Consider the following 19,808-nt stretch of genomic DNA (forward strand, 5'->3'; position numbering starts at 1 on the left):
ACAGCTTTGTGCGTATGCCTTTCGGGCTGAAAAGTGTTGGTTCCATGTTCGCAAGGGCCGTGCAAATTGGTTTCAAACCTCAGCTGCACAGAAACATTAAAGCACATATGGATGACATAGTGGTGAAAACCAAGGACAGATCTACACTCATTGCAGATTTAGAAGAGACCTTTTCAAATTTGCGGAAGAACAACTTGAAGCTCAACCGAAAGAAATGTATGTTTGGCGTTTCGTCTGGCAAGCTGCTTTGGATTCTTTGTGTCTCAGCGAGGGATGGAGGCCAACCCCGACAAGATCAAGGCAATAGAACAGATCCAAGCCTCGAAGACCGTCAAGGATGTGAGGTGTCTGACTAGCTGTGTGGCCGAACTAAGTAGGTTCATTTCAAAACCCGCTGAGCGCGCCTTGCTGTTCTTCAAAATATTGAAGAAGGCTGGTCCAACGAAATGGAAACCACAGGCCGAGGCTGCATTGCAGGGTCTGAAAGCTTACCTTTGCTCTGCCCTAACCCTGGTCACACCCAAACCACAAGAGACGTTGCTGCTGTACATGGCGGCTGCGAATCAAGTGGTTAGTGCTGCCTTGGTGGCGCAGAGGGAAGTGGATAGGAAAGAAGATACTGCAGCAGAACCACCCAGTAATGAACCAGCCTTGCCCCCGGCAAGGCCTGACGCCAACGTTGAAGGGGAGCCACAAATCAATGTTGATAAGCAGAAGGGGGTAGCTAGAAATTAGATGGTGCAGCGACCAGTTTACTTTCTTAGCTCCCTCTTGCAGGGGGATAGATCAAGGTATTCTGGAGTTCAAAAGTTGATCTTCGGCTTCCTGATGGCCTTGAGGAAGCTGCGCCATTACTTTCAAGCTCACGAGATCACAGTTGTGACTCGTCTATCACTGCAGCGAATCTTGAGGAACCCTGAAGCCACCGAAAGGATAGTAGAATGGGCTATGGAATAGTCAAGTTTTGCTTTGAAGTTTGAAAGCATGGCAACTATCCAAAGTAGAGCATTGGCAGAATTCATTGCAGAATGGACGCCAACGCCCGACGAAGAGATCATGGAAACGGCCCTCCCTGGCAAGGAGGCCCCAAGGAACGGATCATGTACTTTGATGGTGCTTTTTTGCTCCAAGGTGCTGGGGAGCACCTCAAGTATATCATCCAAATGCATTTCCATAGGGAAGATGCCACCAATAACACAGCAGAGTATGAAGGACTCCTTGCTGGGCTCAGGATCGTGGTAGAGTTGGGAATAAACAAGTTGGTCATATGCGGCGACTCTCAGCTCGCTGTGAAGCAAGTGAATAAGGATTATCAGAGCCCATTGATCAGGCATACATGGAAGAGGTGAGGAAGCTAGAGGAACACTTTGATGGACTGCAAACAGGGCACATACTTCGTGAGGAAAACAACATCGCTGATCACCTGTCAAAGTGCGCTTGGCAAAAGCTTCCTTTGGAACCAGGAACTTTTGTACTCCACCTTACCCAACCATCAGTTTCTTTATCATTCTTGGCCTGGAAAAGAAGGAAACTTAACATCGGCAAACATTTTCGGGCAGAGCTCCCTGAAGCTGCCGGTGAGAAGGTTGCCGGGGGAAGCCTTGCGCTAGCTGGCGGGTTGTGTTCACCAGCAGAATCCCAAGTTCTTGCTATCAAGGCAAGCACTCCCATGGCAGAAGAGATGCCTTTAGTCCTTGCCATCGAGCCTCAGGCTCCGGCTGGGCACATCACATAGTCCAATTCTTACAAACTGGAGAACTTCCTGACGATCCAGAGGAATTTGAGAAAGTGGCCCGGCAATCGAGTATATACCATTTTATGGAAAACATTCTTTACAAAAAGTGGCTGAACGGTGTCGTGGGTGGACAGGATCACCAATGGGGCCATGAGCCCCTTGTGGTTCGGCAAGGATCACATTGCACAAAGAGCAGAAGCAACAAAACTATGCGACAACGATGATACAAGCGGTTTTTACCTAGGTTCGGGCCGCCGTGAGGCGTAAAACCCTACTCTTGCTTTGGTGGATTGAGTGGAGGAGCACAACGACACGCAACGCTCGAGCCCAACATGGTTGCCTTGGGGGAAGAGCAGCTACGCGCATACCAGTGTGAAGGGTCTGAATCCTTTCATCTATTTCCTTGGACCTCCTTTTATAGCTTAAGAGGTAACCACAGTGGCAAAATAATCATTATCTAATAACTAGATAGCTAATAGTGCTACCATAGCTAACTCTGGCAGTTAGGACAAAGTGCATTAAATGCACTGCTAGGTGTCATGCTGTGGATGCAGCCCGACAAGCTTGTCGTGCCGCTTAATTGTATTATGCTTATCTGCTTGACACGCCTTGGATGGGTGTCACGTGAAGGTAATTTGTCTCCAAAAGGGCTGCCACGTGCCTAGTGGAAGCCAATTAATCACCTTGAGGGCTCGACACCGCATTGATAAGTGATTTGCGTCGCTGCGAGGTGGAGCGGTGGTGCCTTGGCGGGGAGATTTCCCTTGTCGTCCTCGGCAAGCCTGCCGAGGAAGTCTTGGATTCGTCCTTGGGGGGCCTCGACCTGACTGGTTGCTCCTGCACGGCAAGAGGGGCTTTCCCAAGGTAGTGTTCTGCTATCTTGTTTGTCTTGGTCTTGTTGATCCGCTCTTTGATATCACAAAGAGCTGCTTCTCTAGCCTTGGACTTTCTTAGCATTGTTGGAGCTCGTTATCCCTCTGTCAAGCCTTGGCTGCCGGGGCGGAGGCCCGTCGTCCATGCACAAGTTAGGGGAAACATACACCCCTGTTTGTGTACCCTGACAGAAGCCCCCGAGCCTGAGCCATACGTGTCGCTGGGCACGTTGGGTTGGGCCCCAAACTATGCACGGACATGTGTCAAAGGAGTGATGTCCTTGCAGCAGTTGTCATGATGACCAGTCAATCCAATGTCCACTCCGCGTAATTACCGCAGGTTGTGGGGTCATGGAACAGTAGCAGTTAATGGGTAATGCGTCCGCAGAAACGGTAACTTTTCGAGGAAAGATAGCGAACAGCGAGCCCCCGTGCCCGTTCCCAATAAAAGAAAAAACGCGAAGGGGTGCTGCTCATTCGTATCCGTCTCCTCTCCCATCATCTCCTTCCTCAAGCCAAGCAACTGCTCTCACGCCAACATTCGCCTCCAATGCCCTGCTAGATTTTCTATTCTCCTTGTGATCGTAAAAGACGGGAAAGAAAGCCACCGCCGCGAGGGGGAAGCGGGCAGGCATCGCGAAGGATGGAGCAGCAGAGGCGAAGAAGAAAAGAGCAGCAGACCTAGACAGGAAGTGGCAAGAGGATGTGGTTTTCTTCCCGTCGAGCTTGGATGGTAACATTCTGATCGCAAGGTACGCATATATGTTGGGGAGGGAAGTTCCGAAGGGGCACAGAGCGCACGTGGTCTTGCCGGAGGGGAACAAGGTTCCATCGAACTCGTACCATTTCTTCAGCGCATACTTTCTCTACAGTCTCTCCTCCCCCTTCTCTAATTTCTTCGAAGCCATGATGGTGGTGTATGGATTCGATCTTCTGGATTTCGCACCCAATGCATGGCAATCTTTGCCCATCTGTGCGAAAATTTCGTCGGAGTTCTGCGTGGCCGGACGAAATGCGTCGTACGCGGCAGCAAATGGAGTAAGCCGGGCCTCACCGATGATAGGCTTCGCCCGGCGCTGAATAGAATTGCCCACCTTAAAGCTGTCGGGCTAACCATTGAACAGGTGGGGGACGACTTCCTCCAGTGCCGTATCGCGCCACTTCAGAAGAGGGATAGATTCGCCTGGGAGTACGGGTATGCCGCCGATAGGATGCGTCTATATCCGGGCCTTGCCAACAATTTGTCGATATATGGCTATGGCTAGCTGTGCGAATAGCTCTTCGGCAGCCTTGGTCCATTTCATTTGCCGGCAAAGGTCGTCCCGCTGCACATCAACTCTGCTCGGGACCAAATTCTGAAGTGGATGCCTCACTGCAATGCTTATGGAGTCAAAGCTGATTCGCAACTGCCTGAGCTGGATGCATAGATCGAGTGGGTCTCTAGTCTGGAAGAAAGGGCTTCCAAGGTGAAGAGCAACATGTTCAAGGGTACCTCCAAGCGGAGGCAGAATTTATCAGGAAGCGGATCGAAGAGGACAAAGCGCTCCAGGCTGCCGGGAAGGCGAGGCCCGGAGAAGAGGAGGAGGAGGCCGAAGGCGAAGGGTTTTCACATGAAAGGAGTGAGGAGCACGCCGCGGAGGAGGCTGCCGGGATCGATCCGGCTAGGGCCGAAATTCTTCATGCCGCGGCAGTAGAGGCCCAAGGAGGAGGCGGAGCCGAGGAAGCAGAGCAGCCCGAGGAGGAATGGCTTGCAATGGGTCCTCAAGCCCCAGAGCCAGATCTAGACCAGTGCCCCCACAGACGGGTCAACCGCGGAACAGTGGCCCCTGCTCCCCCGCCAGCCACCAAGAGGGTGAAGAAGATCGCTTCCAAGAGTGACAAGCCAGATGTGATACGTCATCATTCCTCCCGCCTTTCCGAGGCCAAGACTCCCCCCGCCAAGCGACGAGCGGTTACGGAGGTTGACCCCAGCCTCCAGTCAAGCCCAGCTTCTTTGCACAACTCAACCCGCCGGAACCCCCGGCTTCACCAAAGAGCTCGAAGCTGCCGGGAAGTTCTGATCCCCCGACTCTGAATAGGGGTAGAGCGACCCCGCCACCTACGGGATACGCGCTCGGCACCATGCTCATCGACCCAGAGTGAGGAGAACAACCGATCTCTCTTGTTGAGGTATGATGTACTTGACAATTTGCTGATCCATTCTTGTTTCAATTTGATAGAGATGAAGAACCCCTCATCCACCGGGACAAACGAACCAAGTAAGCGGCAGTGTCGGGGCTCTTGGCAGGAGATAGTACAGATGATCTAGTGCCTAGCCCCCAGCCCAGCCCCCAGCGTAAAGGTATGGGGCAAGTTTCGCCTGCACGCAGAGACGCGGAAGAACGTGTCCCATCCCCCGCCAAGGAAGAAGAGGAGAGCCACCAGGGTGGAGCCCACCAAGAGAGAGCCACCAGGGTGGAGCCCACCAAGAGAGGTCCACCCCATGCAAGGTTCAAGCAGAGAAGTCACTGTCCAGGGCCACCACCGAGGGGTCTGCCCATAGTGAGGTCACGGCCGCTGAGGGAGTGGACATGGACCATTTCCCGGCAACTGATGTTACCGGGGAGAGCGACGCACCTCCGCGGCAATCATCACCGGGTAATCTGCTTGTCCTTGTCTTTTTCTTTTTACTCGAATTGCTTTGCTTCCAGGTCTCTGGCTCAACGGTTTGTACCATCTCATAATCCTTGCTTATTAATCTTGTCTGCAACTTCGTTGGTCGAGGAACCTGATCTGTTGGAAGAAGTGGCTAGCATTAGAAAGGATGCTGCCGAAGAGGCCGCCAAAATTGCTGCCGCGGAAGGCCACGAGTATACTGCCGAGGATATCCAAGAATCCCCAAAGGAAGCAGAGAAAACCTCCGGCAGCTCATCAAGTTCAGAGGCAGTGATTGAGGAGAAAACTCCTCTCCAAACTATGGGCCCTTTCCCCCTATTTGGCACACTAGCCGCAACCCCACAGCTATCCTCAAGCAAATTGGCGCTGGTCCTTGCCCAACTGGGGCTTGCAGCCTCCAGCTCATCCGTTGCAGTGGGTGCACATTTTGATGAAGAGATCAGGCACATCTTGGAACCGTTGTCCCAGAGAGTCGAAGAGGCTGATGATTCTGTTGATGGAGCCATGGACTTGTCCTTTTTGGAGTCTGTGGCTGCAGGTATCAAGGACATGCAGAGTAGACATGGCCTGAAATGGCAAACGATCAAGGAGCAGTGTAACTCTGCCGGTCTGATGGACCAGAAACTAGGGGACAAAGGCAACAAGCTGCGTGAGTGGCATAGCAAGTAGTTTGAGTCCCTTCTGTGGAAACATGAGGTGATAACCATGGCCAAGGAGGATGTTGCTTCCTGGGAGGTCCACCTGGAGGAGCGCAAAGCACTTCTGAATGCCAAGGAGAAGGACATCTCTACCCGGGAAGGGAAAGTTGTAGACACCTTCCGCGGCAAGAATGAAGAACTGGAGGCTCTTGTCCAGCAGAGTACCAAGGATCTCGAGGACAAGCACAAGGCCACGTTGTATTCGCTCACCCTTGAATCCTCAACCAAGTTGAAGAAAGTTACCGATGAGCTAGCTGCTGCCTCTGCTGCCAAGACTGATCTTGACCAACAGGTAGCCAAGCTGACAGAGGACCTTGCCGGGAATACCAAGGAGACTATGGCTCTCAAAGAGGAACTATAAAAAGCAGAGAGCCAGGATCTTGATATTGCCAATGGCCCCATCTCTGACATGAAAGCAAGGCTTGGCACTATGGAAATGGAAATTGAATCTACCGGAGCTCACGAGAAGTTGCTGATAAAGGACTTGGATAATGCAAGAAATCTCCGAAAAGATGCAGAGGACAAACTGGCAAGCCAAAATCGAGCATCGTGACCTCTGGAACAAAAATTTGGTTGATATCGCCGAGCGCCTCACTGCCCAGATTGCAACAATGGACATTAAGAGCCGGGCCTTCACCGTCGCAAGCATGAGGTTCCAAGCTTCAAGCTAACGCTCTTCTTTGAAGGCTTGATTGAAGGGCTGAAGACGTATGAGGACGACAGGGCTCCTTGCATTGCAAATGAGTCCCGAAATCTTGCTCGCGACACCCTCTTTCTGGTCTTCAGCAACCTTGCATATCACCATCCGGATCTCAACCTCTCTGAGAGCTTCAAGAAGCTTCCAGAGGGCGCTGATGTTTCAGCTGCCGAGGCAAAAACCCGTCCTCTTGTTGACAAGGTTCTCTCCGTCCCAAGGGTCACCGAAGACCAACTCACCCAGCCTTGAGTGATTCTTATTGCCGTGGTGCCCCGAAACAAAACATAATCTGTGTCTTGCTTTGGTGCTTATCGAACTGATGCTTGATTAAGTTAGTGTGTGCTATCCCTATCGTGTTTACACATCGACATTCGTATGGTTAGTTTCTTTTGCGTACTTTGGTTTCCTGCTAGTATCATGCTGCCGCGATTGCTATGAGGAACAGGTCCTTAGCATTCAGCTGGCGAGGATATGCCGCCGGCAGGTTTTTCCTTAGCAGTCTTTGACATAGCCACCCACTTTGTTGAGCAGTCTCGAAACAAAGTGGGGGCACAGACAAATACAGTAGGGTACCATCATACGAAAGGCTTGTCATACGAAAATCCTGGCTGTCCGAGGGATAAACAAGCGCAAGCTCTGAAGAAAAGCAAATGAACATGTTAAGTTAGCTTTCGTTCATGCTCCCCCCCTTTGCTGGGGTGTGCATTCGGCCACGCATAACATCTTCCTCAGTCACAGTCGCTTCTCCTATTTGTTGTGACTTAGGGAGATAGTGCTCGCGTATCTACCTTTGTTCTGCTAAGACAACAAACGAGAAGGCACACAAGGGAAAAACTTGGCAGTTCGTTAGTTTCACACTTCGTCCCGACAAGCACTGGGGGAATTAGCAAAAATGTTTATAGCTAATGATATACAACAAAGAGGGGAAGGACCGGTCTCTCCCTCCTTTTCTTCTACTGCCAATGACCTCCCGACAAATGGTGCGAAGGGCACGCCAGCGCAACAAGGCCTTGTTGGGGGATACTTGCCGGGACGTCAATCAACAGATTCGCACTAACGTTCCACTCAGGACTTAACCTTGGCGGAATAAATACAGGACCGAGTTCTACGCAAGCTCATCGACGCCGGTGACATCACCAATGTTCAACCCGATCATTAGTGAGTGTGAAGAAAGGGGGAGGCCAACATGCACCGATTCTCTTATTCGTCCATCTAAGCAACATCCTTTGGGGTCGGAAGTGCTCTGACGGAAGATCAAGAGGAGGGCGGCGCCACCGCATGCCTCGCGCCTTCTTTTGGCCACTGGCAACATGGTGGCCACATCACTTGTACCAACTATGGTACCCGTGCGAGGTAGCCATCCCTCGTCCTCGCCGTCACCTCCACTACGGCAGAGACGAACGACAGAATTCGAAAGGGGCAAGGTCACAATGTTGCATCATCTTGGCCGTGACAATGGCGATGCAGATGAAACTTGACGCGCTGTGCATAGCCTCGGGTTCACGCAAGCGATTTCCCACCTACCTGGCACGCCAAAGATGTCATGGGTGGACACGATCACCTATGGGGCCATGAGCCCCTTGTGGTTCAGCAAGCGGGATGATCACATTGCACAAACAGCGGAAGCAATGAAACAACACGACGGCGATGACAGAGGTGATTTTTAACCAGGTTCGGGCCACCGTGAGGCGTACCTGGTTTGGTGAATTGAGTGGAGGAGCACAATGGCACGCAACGCTCGAGCCCAACAAGGTTGCCTTGGGGGAAGAGCAGCTACGTGCGTACCAGTGTGAAGGGTCTGAATCCTTTCATCTGTTGCCTTGAACCTCCTTTTATAGCTCAAGGGGTAACCACAGTGGCAAAACAGTATTATCTAATGGTTAGATAGCTAACAGTGCTATCATACCTAATCTGGCAGTTAGGACAAAGTGCATTAAATGCACTGCTAGGTGTCACGCTGAGGATGCAGTTCGGCAAGCCTGTCGTGCCGCTTAATCATCTTCTACTTATCTCCTTGAGGCGCCTCTGGACGGGTGTCACGTGAAGGTAATCTGTGTCCCGAAGGGCTGCCACATGCCTAGTGGAAGCCACTTAATCACCTTGAGGGCTCGACACCGCATTGATAAGTGATTTGTGTCGCTAGAAGGTGGAGCGGTGGAGCGGTGGTGCCTTGATGGGGAGATTCTCCCTTGGCGGCCCCGGCAAGCCTGCCGCAGAAGTCTTGGATTCGTCCTTGGAGTGGCCTCGACCTGACCAGGTGCTCCTGCCCTGCAAGGAAGGCTTTCCCAAGGTAGTGCTCTGCTATATTGTTTGTCTTGGTCTTCTTGATCCGCTCTTTGATATCACGAAGAGTTGCTTCTCTGGCCTTGGCCTTGCATATCATTGTTGGAGCTCGTTATCCCTCTGTCAAGCCTTGGATGCCGAGGCAGAGGCCCGTCGTCCATGCACAAGTCAGGGGAAACATACACCCCTATTTGTGTACCCCGACAAACGGCGTAAAGCTGAAGTGTATCAGTCAAGAAGATGGACTAGTGTTGTTCGGTTACGTGGAGGTGTGTGTGGCTCGCATCTAGGATCAAGAGCACTTGCCGGAAAAGCTTTCTGGCAAGGATTCTACTGGCCCACCACCCTACGGGATGCAACTGAGCTCATTACTAAGTGTGAAGTGTGCTAGTTCCACTCCAAGAATATTTGTCAGCCAGCTCAAGCCTTGCAGATCATCTCTTTATCCTGGCCCTTCGCGGTCTGGATGCTCGACATTTTGGGCCCCTTTCCCCATGCTACCGGGGCTTTGAATTCTTGTACGTGGCTATAGACAAGTTTACAAAGTGGCCCAAAGTAGAGCCACTGAGAAAGGTGACGGCGCAATCAACTATCAAGTTCTTCAAGGGATTGGTGTGTCATTTTTGAGTACACAACAAGGTGATTACCGACAATGGCACCTAGTTCACAAACCGCTGTCGAATTTTGGGTTCCGCAGTCCCTTGAGAGGTTTGAACTCTGCGGTGTGTGCGAAGAACTAAACCTCCCCAGTCTGCCTACTCGTCAATCTCATGGCCTAGCTCGATGAACAGGAAGGAAACATGACACAACCGTTTACCCAGGTTCGGGCCACCTTGCGGTGTAAAACCCTACTCCTGCTTTGTGGTGGATTGGCCTCAAGGGGCTGATGATGAACTAGTATAGTGGGAGAACAACCTTAGGAGGAGGCGTGTTCTTGTGCTAGAGTGAGCTGGTGGGTGTGTGGATGATCTCCGGGATTCAGATCTGTTCTATAGTGGAGGCTAGGCCCTATTTATAGTGGCCTTGGTCCTCTTCCCAAATGAAGGCGGGAAGGGATCCCACAACGGCCAAATTCGAAGGGAGACAACTAGTACATCCTATCCTGACAAAAGTAGTCTTCGCCTGCAAAGCCTCTGGTCGTGACGCCATGGTGAGCTCGGCGATGACCTCCGTCCTGCCGGCTTGGCGGTCTTGGTCTTGTTGCACGGGAATAGAAACCTTTTGCTCATTCCTCGGGACTCCACGCTTGTGCTTGCCTCTTTAGCACCAAAGAGGAAACTACTGTCCTGCACCCGCTGACGCCCGCCTGGCCTTGGTCGTCATGGCTCATGTCATCTGAACCTCTCGAGATGTGGCTTGCATAGGGATCTCCGCTCCTCAGGAGCCAGCCTAAGGAGGCCTCTCCTTTTGGATGTCTTGGCATTGTCCGCCTCGCGAGGCTTGGCCCCTCGCGAGGGTCTTGAGTTGTTGGTGCTGAAGGTGGGCCGTACCAGGCCGTCGGTGGAGCCATGCCATGGGCTGCAGGCAGGCAAGTCTTGGTACCCCCGTTCCCAGAACGCCGATAGTAGCCCCCGGGCCCAAGGCGCGCTCAAACTTGGCTTCGAGGCGAAGCCAAAGGGCAAGTGCGGAGCGCCGCAGGCCCTAACCGCCTGTGTCCTTGGGCGATGCGTGGCGATTGATGGGACATGGGCGTCCCCGCTTCCCCATGCCGCCTCGGCAACCGTCCAGGTCTGAAAAAAAGGCTGGCGCCTGCCACTAAGCCTTCATTGCCTTCCCTCCGTCTTGCTCCAAACCCCCTTCTCCCTCTGCTCAGAAAACCTCCAGATCTGCCGAATCCCTTCCCCGAGCTCGCCGCGGATGGCCTCCAACAAGGCGAAACCTGCCGCTGCTCCTGCGCGGCAGGCCGCCTCGTTCGAGCCCGCCCTTGGTGCATCCTCCGTCACCAAGGAGAAACATCTTGCTACTACACTCCCGCTGACGGCCGACAGTGCCAAGGATGGAGGGGAGACGATGCTCCGCGTTGGCCGCGCCGATCCGGGGACCTTGGGGGAGAACTTCTATCCCTTCTTCCTACACAACGTCTTCGCTGGGCTTGTTCCCCGAGGGAGTCCTGGATTATGCGGTCCTTGGGCGTCCATGCTATGTGACGTGGGCCGGATTGATGGGCCATGAAGGTACAAGACGGAAGACTTTCCCCCGTGTCCAGATGGGACTCTCCTTGGTGTGGAAGGCAAGCTTGGCGTGCGGATATGAAGATTCCTTTCTCTGTAAACCGACTCTGTACAACCCTAGCCCCCTCCAGTGTCTATATAAACTAGAGGGTTTAGTCCGTAGAGGCAATCATAATCATACAGGCTGGACATCTAGGGTTTAGCCATTACGATCTCGAGGTAGATCAACTCTTGTAACCCCTATACTCATCAAAGTCAATCAAGCAGGAAGTAGGGTATTACCTCCATTAAGAGGGCCCGAACCTGGGTAAACATTTTGTCCCCTGCCTCCTGTTACCCTCGATCCTTAGACGCACAGTTCGGAATCCCCTACCCGAGATCTGCCGATTTTGACACCGACATTGGTGCTTTCATTGAGAGTTCCTCCGCAGCGTCGACAGAAGGATCGATGGCTCGCCTTGTCATCAAGGACAGTATCACTTCTGGAGGAGCCCTAGTTTCAGGGCAAACCCTCCGGCTTGGTGGCTGCACCATGAGTGCCTATTCGGCCTTTAGGCCAAAGGCAACCCCCCAAGTCGTTGAAAACCCTCTCCGTATCAGCCCCGAATACTCCGATAAGATGGATCCGACAGATCTATCATCTTTGAACAAGCTGCCAGATCGCATCGCCGCCCTGGGGGTCTCGACTGACTATGATCGGATCGGGCTTAAACCCGATCAGAGAGAAATTAAATCTCCACCGATCACCCATCAGGTAGCGGTTGTGGAGGAACAAGCCGACGATATCTCTTCCCTTACGTTGAGAACAAACTTTGTTTGGATTTTCGAGCCCGGAGAGTCGGATGCCCATCCTCGAGAGGACACTCCCAGTCCTCCGAACACAAAATCGGACGTTAAGTGTCACATCCCTAGTTCTGGTAATGCCTAGTGCTAGCATCTGGTGTTGCATCATCTCTAAATTCAATAATTTTGAAATGGGGATTGATCAAACCCCTAGCACCAAACAATGCAAATAGGTTCAACTTAAAAATATTTTCAATGAACCTAAATTGGTCTGCAAAAATGTTCATGCTTTATGGAAAAAGGTGAAAGCCATATCCAGGGATGATGCATATTTTTCCAGGACATTTTTGGTATTTGAATTAACACAATACCTATTTGAGTTGGAGCAAATAAATCCTATAAATATATTTATTGCTCTAAACATTCTGAAACTTGAGGTGGGGCTCTGTAATAATATAGTTTGCACCCACAAACAATTTCAGGAGTTATGAAAGTTGTTTGGTCTTTGAACTAAATCAAAACATACTACAAAAAATAGAAAACAGAAATAAAACAGAGAGAGAGAAACCCACCTGACTTACCTAGTAGCCCACTGGCTGGCCTAGCACTGTGCTGGCCCAGTGCCAGTCATCTTCTCCACGGCGCCAGGAGGATAGCGCGCGTGTGGCCAACGCGTGCGAGCACGCTCCGCGCCACCTCCTGCTTGCTGACGAGCCCTGGACGCGTGGCCGACTTCCTCGGTGTCGTCCCAATCCCTCCAGCTCGCTCACTCTTCCCCTGCTCTCTCCCTCGGTGTTCCCCCCTCATCGAGTACGCCCGCCGCCGCCGACGAGCACCACCGCGGCCAACGCCTCTCCCTCGTCCTCTCGAGCAGCCCAGAAGCTCCGCCACTTCGTCCTCGACCACCTCACCGAGCCACGCACCGCTGGAAGCCCCCATACATCCTCACCGAGCTCGTTTTCAACCTCCCGACGGCGAGATCGACTTCGCTGCCCCGCCAAGTCCAACCCTTCCCCAAGCCCATTTCGACGCCCACTGCACTCGCCGTGAGCCCCTCTTCCTTTCCCCTCTTCTCTCGTGCTCGCGCTCGTCCCCTAGATCCATTTCCCACCGCGGCTGAGAGCATCTCGCCGCCGGCCATGCCGTCGCCGTGGCCACAGCCGCGCAAGCGCACAACGGAGCGCGTCACCGTGCTCAGGAAGCCCCCAGGAGCCTAACGCACACACTCACTCGCCCTCTCGTGCACCGTAGCACCAACCCCAACCTCGCCCGAACTCCGGCCACCACCGCGAGCTTCCTTCCGGTGAGCTCGGGCCATCTTAGCCCGTCCCGATCGCACAGAAAGACTTGGGGCACTCCCAGCTTCACCTAGATGCCCTTCGCCATCCTTTTTGGTCGTCGGAGCAGGAAACCCGAGGCCCTCCGTCGTCTCTGGCTTCGCCGGCGACGAGCCACGGGTCAATTCCGGCGAGTTTGACCCAGGTTAACCCAGTTTGACTCCCCCACGAGTCACTGACATGTGGGGCCAGCCCCTAACTAATTTCTAGATTAGGATTTAACTAGTATTTATTAACCCTGTTAATTAGCACTTTGTAACTGACCAGTGGGCCCCACTGGTCAGGTTTGACCTGGACCGGCCTTGTTGACCGCTGACATCACAGTGACGACATGCTGACGCAGTAATTCTTTTCTGGAATTTAAATAAATCTTAAATGGTTTATTTATTTCAGAAAATGTTATAAACTTCTGAAATTCATAGAAATTCAACCATAACTCCAAATGAAATAATTTATATATGAAAAATGATCATAAAAATCTAATCTGTCCATCTGTACTGGTTTCATGCATGTTTAAACAACTTAACCTTGCTGTTTAGATCCAAACATGATAATGCACTATTTGAATTCATAATTTGAGTTTACAGTTGAACCTTTGGTTCAAAATAACTTAAACCCCTCTGTTTGTAGTTGCATTAGCCCAACACACTCATTTTGCCATGTCATATGCATGCATCATATTGTTGCATTGCATTGATTGTGTTCCTTCTCTGTTGCTGGTGTTTGTTTCCCCTCAGTAGACGTATGTTCCGACGATGAGTTCGATGACACCGATGAAGAGCTATATCATCTTCAGAAGTGCCAGGCAAGCAAAACCCCCTTGTTCATTCTGATACAATCCCACTCTCTTGCTCATGCTCTCTTTTACTGCATTAGGACAACAACGAGTCAACTGTTACATGCTGCGGTAGTTGAACCCCTTTCCTCTGCATGACCTGTCATTGCCACAGTAAATAGATGAAACCCACTAGCATCAGTAGGAGTTGTTTGAGCCCTGATGTGCCTACTCATTCATGCTTGTTTGTCATGCCTGCTACTGCTTAGAGTTGAGTGAGGTCCGATTCATCGGGGATGAATTGGAATGTGGTGAACATGTCCTACTGTTGGGAGCTAAGTGCGTGAACACGATTTGGTAAAGGTATCGGTGAGAGGCCATGTAGGAGTACATGGTGGGTTGTCTCATTGAAGCCATCCTCAGGAACCGAGTCCCGTTTTTGTGATCCATGAACAACTACTACCACACGTTGGGCCCTGAAATATGACCCCGCTCGACTTATTAACCCCCCTTGTCCTCTGTCCAGGAGTTGCAAGTAGTTTCTGGTGTTTGTAGTATGCTGGAGGCCGTGCGCAGCGCTGACCCGAGGGGTGGGGTGTGATGCGGTAGGCACGTGGCACGGTGTACCGGGACGCCCGTTTGGTGCCTCGGGAACCCTGCACACATCGTTCAGGGCCGTAAGTGGAAACCTCGGCTGGACTCCCTTCGGATGGAACCTGAATAGGCGATAAACCTGGACTAGAGACTTGTGTGGTTAGTCAAGTCGTGGTCTACACCCACGTCGGCATTCCCTTGAAGTCTGTCGAGCACATGTCGTGTGCAGACGCTAAGTGGTGGAAACATGTGTGAAGAAGTACACCCCTGCAGGGTTATAACCGATCTATTCGAATAGCCGCGTCCGCGGTAAAGGACCTCTGGGTTGCCTATGCAGTTCATAGACAAGTGAAAGTGGATACTCTAAAATGCGCAAGATAAGCGTGAGTTCTATGGATAGCGTTCTCGTAGGGAAACGGGAGTGGATCCATAGTGGTGTATTGATTGGTGAATATGTGGACTCGTGTGCGCCACCTCAAAGAGTTACTTGCAGTCGTAGTTCAGGATAGCCACTGAGTCAAAGCTGGCTTGCTGCAGTTAAACTCCACCACCCCCCTTTGTTGATACTGATGCATATGTAGCTAGTTCTGATGTAAGTCTTGTTGGGTACATTTGTACTAACGTTTGCTTAATTTATGTTTTTCCAGAGAGACTTCAGTCTCACTAGTAGTTCCGCGCGGGCTTCGATGTTTAGCTTGTTACCTCAGCTACGATCTTGTGCCCTCGGTAGGGTCTTGTAGATAGTCAGGCTTCTCAGCCTTTTTCATTTGTAGTTGTCTGTACTCAGACATGTTTATGCTTCCGCTTGTTGCTTGTATGCTCTGTATGTTGGGTCATGAGACTCATGTTTGTAATACTTGGCTCCTCAGAGCCTAATGAATAAATACTTTGAGTTGTAGAGTTTTGTTGTGATGCCATGTTGTATTTGCACATATCGAGCATATTGTGTGTATGATTTGAAACGCTTGGTATGTGTGGGATCCGACAACCTAGTTGTTTATCCTGGATAGCCTCTCTTACCGGGAAATGTCTCCTAGTGCTTCCACTGAGCCATGTGATAGAGGCAAAGGTGTCCCGTCTTTCGATGAGATGGTAGCTATCGTTTTGGATGAAGTCGACTTTGACGATCCGACTACGAACGTGCGAGGACGTCACGCCTTAGCAATCGCTAAACCAACTCCGAGAGGTTATTGACTATGCCGGAGCATGATCAACCTGACCACGAAGGTCTGTTTCCTGCAGGCAAACGAAGAATAAGCAAGAAACTGAGATCGCAATCTGGATATTGCGAATATAAGAGGAAAGTTTTATTGATCAAGGTGGGGTTCTATGACGCCTTGGTCTGGTCGTTGAACACAAACGAAGTACGCGAAGTTGCAGCTATGGCGAACTCTAATCTAAACAAAACCCAAAGTCTAAACGACGCCCTAAGGGCTGTATATATGGAGGAAGAGGGGGGAATTTCGTGGCCCTTGGAGGAGGGGTCCGAAACCAACCCTAACTCTTGTTTCCCCACACATACGGACTCTAAAAACAGCCTATACTTAAGTATTTCAAAAATACATGGGCTCGTCCCAATAATAAGGTGACGCAGCACCTAGAATAGCCTCTGGACGAAATTTATGAAGTGGCATCTTATATATTTCGTCCAAGGCTTCATGCACTCCTTATGGTGGCTTCAAAGTCCTGAAATCATCACTTGTAACTCCGTTCTTAACCCCCTTGCACATGCCATCATCTCCCTGCTTGGTCTTGCTCCAGTGTTCATCCCTCTTATCCATGCCAGGCCCTTCATTTGGAAGCAAAACAAATGTATCCAATTTAGGCAGCATCATATTCTCATGAACATTAGAATCATTACCAAGAAACAAAAGTACCTGGTAATTCAATTGGCGTGCGCGAGCTCTAGTAATTGGTCCAGTATGTATAGCAGCAGGGGCTGTGGGTGTAACAATGGTATTGATGTCCTCATCACCATGGTAGCTTGCTACTGCTCCGGAACACTTAGGCTGGCCAGCATGTGTCCTTCTTCGTTCATGTGTCTGTCCCTTCGGGGAAATGTCACGCGGTGTCTACCGGAGTCCTGTTAGCCTGCTACAGCCCGGATTCTTCGGAGTCCTGTTAGCCCAGCTGCTACAGCCCGGATTCACTCGCTAATGACCGACACGTTCGTTGCTGGGTCATGTATGCATGTCCCTGTAAGTTAGTGCCACTTTGGGTTTACGACTAGTCATGTTGGCCCGGGTTCTATGTCATATGGATGCTAGCGACACCATCATATACGTGAGCCAAAAGGCGCAAACGGTCCCGGGCCACGTAAGGTGGCACCCGTGGGAATACCGTGCGTGAGGCCGCAAAGTGATATCATATGTTACATGCTAGATCGGTGTGACTTAGGATCTGGGTCCTGACATTAAGCCTGAGAATTCACTGGACACTCCGGAGTCTGGGCTGGTAACCTCGGAAGTTCTTCAAACTCCGGATTCCACAATGGGACAGAGTGCGAATTTAAGCCCACCCACCCACCACAGGCAATATTTGGCCCTCCGGACATATGCGACCTATGTACGTGCGGCAGCAGACTCGGGAGATAGTCCATCACTTTTGGGCCAGATTCCTCCTTGTTAAAAACAAAATAAAAGACTGCTGCGACGATGACGCAATTTCAGTATTTTGCAACAACTGTACAGATGAGGGAATCCTTAATGCCCTCAATCACCGTCGCGTACTGAACTTTGCAGATCTAGCACACATAGTACAGAAGTACTGCGCAATGGAAAGCGTCTGGAAAACTCAAACATCCCGCCGGGAACCGCAGGCATTTAAGCCATCTCTGTCGGACGGGCAAAAAGGATGTACCCTCGCGGGGCACCTGATCATCATCCCGGGGACAAGAAATTAAGCCCTTTATGGGACATAGAACTGTCATCGAGGAATGGCTCGATAGGCCATGTCAAATACACATGATGCTGAATACCGAACCAACGCATAGCCTATGGGCATGTTGAATACTCCGGCAAGTGACCAAGAGCGGCAAGGGTATCCTCACCAACACTATCCCAGAGAAGTACTCTTCGGAGTACTACGATCCCGAAGTATTCATAGTCTTCGGGACCTTCTCATCAAATAATCGGCGCAAACGGGTGCTCCGCGACCTTGCCGAAGTCTGCCAAATAGCAGCAATAAACCCTTGGAACGATACGGCGATTACTTTCAATGCCGATGACGAACCAAGATCCCGCTTAGTCCGGGCACCAGCCGCTCTGGTCCTAAACCCAATCGTGGACGGCTTTTGGCTCACTAAAGTGCTAATGGACGGTGGCAGCAGACTGAACCTCATCTATGAGGACACGCTCAATAAAATGCAAATGGACAGGAGTCACATTGAGCAGAGTAATACAACTTTTCAAGGCATTATACCCAGTCGGGAAGCAAGATGCTCGGGAAAAATCAAACTCGACGTGGTATTCGGCATGCCGGAGAACTATAGGTCCGAAGAGTTACTCTTCCATCTGGCACATTTCAATAGCGGGTATCATGCCCTACTGGGGCAAGACACATTCACACGCTTTCAAGCTATACCCCATTACGGGTACATGAAGCTCAAGATGCCCGGGCCCAACGGGGTTATCACTATCACCAGTGATCCGGACATAGCACTCCACGCCAAAAACAAAACCGCCTCCCTGGCCCTTGAGGCACTATCGGAGGCCCTCGCGGCCAAAGAATTAACCACCTTACGTTCCATGGTGGACAGGGATGACGTAATCCTCGATAAGAGACCCAAGTCAACTTCCTTCAAACCAGCAGACGGAATAGTTAAATTCCAAGTTCACCCGACGGACCCCAAGAAGACAGCTTCCATTGGGGCACAGCTGGACCCGGCGGTCGACGCCGCATTACGTGTGTTCCTGCGAAAGAACTGGGACATCTTTGCCTGGCACCCTTCTGATATGCCAGGAATCCCCCGCAGACTGGCCGAACATAGTCTCAATATACTGAAGTGATACAAGCCAGTCAACCAATGCGGCGATTCTCTGAACCCAAACGACAGGCTATGGGGGAGGAGCTAGCCAAGTTACTCGAAGCCGGGTTTATCAGAGAGATCAAACATCCGGACTGACTAGCCAACCTGGTCATGGTACCGAAGAAGGATAAATCCTGGCGCCTGTGTGTCGACTTCAAAGACCTCAATAAGGCCTGCCCCCAGGACCCCTTCCCACTACCTCGCATCGACCAGATTATTGATGCAACCGCGGGACACGATTCACTGTGTTTCCTTGACGCATACTCCGGATACCATCAAATTAAGATGAGGGAATCTGACCAGGCCGCAATGGCATTCATCACCCCGTATGGGCCTTTCTACTTCAACACCATGCCTTTTGGGCTCAAGAACACCGACGCCACTTACCAACGCATGATTCAAACGTGCCTGGAAAAGCATATCGGCAAGACGGTGGAGGCATATGTAGATGACGTAGTCATCAAAACCAAGCATGTTGAATCATTGGTGGACGACTTACGCCTTACAGTCAACAACCTCCGAACATATGACATAAGGCTCAATCTAGAAAAGTGCATTTTCGCCGTTCAATAGAGGAATTGAGGCAAACCCAGCCAAAATCTGAGCCCTATCACAATTGGCAACACCAACTGACCTCAAGCAGGTCCAAAAACTAGCCGGGTGCGTGGCAGCTTTGAGCCGTTGTATCTCCAGATTAGGAGAAAAGGCATTGCCATTGTATCGCCTGCTCCGACACACCGGCCACTTCGCGTGGACGGACGCTGCAACAGCCGGACTGGAGGAAATAAAAACTTTGTTAGCAAGCAACCCCATCCTGGCCGCACCAAACATCGGCGAACCAATGTTGCTCTACATATCTGCAACTCACCAGGTGGTGAGCGCGGTGCTCATCGTCGAATGAGAAGAGGAGGGGCATAAATTCCCACTCAAAAAACCAGTATACTACGTACTGACGGTCCTTACACCATGCAAATCCTGATACCCGCATTATCAGAAGATAGCATATGCAGTCTTTATGGCATCCCGCAAGCTACAACACTACTTTCAAGAGTGCTCGATCATGGTGGCTTCAGAAGTACCACTCAATTATATTATAAACAACTGGGACACCATCGGACGGATTGCCAAATGGGCCATTGAGCTCCTACCATTTGAAATAACGTACAAACCACGCCGAGCCA

This window comes from Aegilops tauschii, chromosome 6 (assembly GCF_002575655.3).
Source record: "Aegilops tauschii subsp. strangulata cultivar AL8/78 chromosome 6, Aet v6.0, whole genome shotgun sequence".
Lineage (NCBI taxonomy): Eukaryota > Viridiplantae > Streptophyta > Magnoliopsida > Poales > Poaceae > Aegilops > Aegilops tauschii.